Here is a 3,073-nt window from a genome sequence, read left to right on the forward strand (position 1 = left end):
CTAGAAGAATTTTCTACAAATTAGCTTCTGGTTCTGTTTATTTCCAACCTTGTTCTCTTCCTCTACCCTCATTATTTCCAGGGCCAGGCTTCACAGGACAAGTTTATGTCACAGTACCAACTCTAATCCTGCACCTTCATGGCACACTAGGTGATGACAGTATTCCTGGAAGACATCTTCTACCTGGATGGCTACTAATAACTCCACTTGGCATAGCTGCAAATCAAATAAACATATCTTACTAAATTCCACTTTTTGTGGGCAAGATCCCCCAAATAGCTAAGGTCACTGCAATACTACCCAACAGGTGAAAAATGTTACAGAAGGGGGAAGTCACAGAGGAGAGAGATGGCAGTCTTAGAAAACTGTGATTCAAATAGCTTTCCTTTTCTAATTTTACAAAAACAGAATGACCATTTGAACACATTTTGAGGGTCCTTCCCCGGGTAGTAGAGAGGGCTCTTGTGAAGAGGGGACCTTTCATTCACTTGTCAGTATATCCTTTGTTAACATTTAATGTAGGACAAGATTTTAAAAAATAATAATCGAGAATACTCACTAAATGTCAACTGCTATTAATCACCGATCAATTAAATCTCTGGGCATTGGGTTTACTTTCAACCCAAAGTGAAGAATTTATTCACAAATTTACTTAATATCCTACCCAGTTAAGAGAAGAAACATTCTTCATACTATTGCAAGCTGGAACCTAATCTGCTTCTTGCCCTTTCTGTATTAATCCATCCGCCTTCTGTTCCCTGAAACCCTGCCCCATTTATATAGCTTAACCACCTCTGGACACATGTACTTCTCTCCTTCTACACTTCACCACTCCATCCACTCTCTTCTGACCAAGTACAGACACACGTGCTTATCCCTGTAATCCACGCTGCAGTAAATTCTGATAAATTCTATTAGGAGATTTCTCAGAGAAGTAAAAAAATTCAAAACATAAAATTTTCATTGATGATATGACCACCTGTGAAATTGTTACTCACAGAAATTATTTCATTTGCTAACCCTAGTGCCTACATCTACCCCGTCACAGTCTTGGTCATCCATTTGAAAATATCCAGTCCTCAAATGCAATAGAAATCTATTGTAAATCTTGCAAAAGATGTGGAATTTTATGAAACTGATGAAAGTGATGTTGATGAACTGCTAGGTCCACATGCAAAGTCACTAATATACAGGAGGATCTTAGAGCTGAACCAGGTAACAAATGAAAACAAGAAAAATCAATCAGAATGATGATGACATCAGTGCTTCAAAAGGAAATAATTTGGTTTCAAAGAATGAAGAGAGAGCATTGGGAAAACTAGACAAAGCCCTCCAACATTTTTGCAAATATGGCCCTACTACAAAATAATAAAATGCAGTGAAGAATAATGAGGTACATAAAAATAACATCCCCACAAGTTAACACTTCATTTATCAGAATTAGCACACAGTTGGAAAATAAAAGGTGATAAATACAAGATAAATTCACTGGTTGCATTGCTTCAAGATAAAATCCCAAACAATTTTTTTCTTTCACTATAGAATCCATGTCTCCAATGTAAATAGATTCATTCTAAGATGGCCATTTCTGGGAAAAGGAAGGCCTCTTGTATTTATTTTTGTGTTCCTCAAACATGCAATATTGTAAGAATCTCCTCAGGAAGTTGTAAAAATTACAACTGCCAGACCAATTCTAAGTGTACAAGAGCAGAACAAACCCTGCTGCTGCTGCTGCTAAGTCGCTTCAGTCGTGCCCAATTCTGTGTCATCCCACAGACGGCAGCCCACCAGGCTCCCCCGTCCCTGGGACTCTCCAGGCAAGAACACTGGAGTGGGTTGCCATTTCCTTCTCCAATGCATGAAAGTGAAAAGTGAAAGTGAAGTCGCTCAGTCATGTCCAACTCTTCGTGACCCCATGGACTGCAGCCCACCAGGCTTCTCCGTCCATGGGATTTTCCAGGCAAGAGTACTGGAGTGGGGTGCCATTGTTTTCATATTTTTAACAATCATCTAAAGAGATCCTTATGGTAATCAAGCAAATGTAGAGACAACCCCCTTAACTCATCCAAATGAAACGATGAAATTTATTCTGTCTCTCTCTCCTCCTCTCTTAAAGTCTTTTTTAAAAACTTAGTTTATACTCACTGTACTTCTTTCTTCTTTCTTTTTTCTACATGCCCTTCTTTCTTCAGGGTTTAATCTATTAACAAAGGTTTTTGAAGCTATCAACACAGTCTTTAGAATTTCCAACCTGTTTCTTCTTTTCATTTTGCTTTTATTTTCTTAATCTGTTTAAACACTTTAGAAAAATGGAACTTTCCCCCTGCTCCTTTAAAATCGAGTATGACTGATTTGTCTCAAGCTTCTTTTTTTCTATATTCCCCCAGCCTGTATTCTCCTGGGCCCATTTTGCTCCGTATTCATTTGGACATTAAACTGCTTAGCAAATATTATCATATTCCGTCTGTTCTTTCTGTACCGACTGATTGTCAGCTCCTCAGCTCCTGATGTCAGACAAACATCTCCTCCTTCACTTCTTCTGTGTTTTCTTCACTGAGCCCAGAAGATTGACTAAGACTGACTAGTGCGCAGTGTGCTTCATGCAATGAGTGTTTAATAAATATTTTAAAACAGTATTAAAATGTTGAATTTGACAGCAGTGCTGCTCCTCATCACTTAAAGTGCCAGCATTTTCTAGATCCTTTCTCTGCTTAGCAACCATTTCTTAACATACCTACGTGTCCCCAGATGTTTCACCCAAGCTGATCCAGCTTTCCCTGCCTGAGTTATGGAAATATTGCTCATCTGTTTTCTCCAAAGGATTATCTAATTAGTACACAAAGACCCTGCCATACAACTTGAAGTTGCCCCCCTTTTTTTTTTCTGGTGATAGTTGGGGAAAGAGGACAGTAGGGATGGAGAACTTTTCCTTTTAGGTTACTCTTCTTTTTTCCCCAAATCATCTTTCACAGCAAGATACAATGCCCCGATGGTTATTTTCATACCTCTGTGGAACGTTTTTTATTCTTAGCCCCTGAAGAGTGCTAGGAATTTTACCTAAGAGGCTTCAGTA

The sequence above is a fragment of the Ovis aries genome, chromosome 1 (genome assembly GCF_016772045.2).
Source record: "Ovis aries strain OAR_USU_Benz2616 breed Rambouillet chromosome 1, ARS-UI_Ramb_v3.0, whole genome shotgun sequence".
Lineage (NCBI taxonomy): Eukaryota > Metazoa > Chordata > Mammalia > Artiodactyla > Bovidae > Ovis > Ovis aries.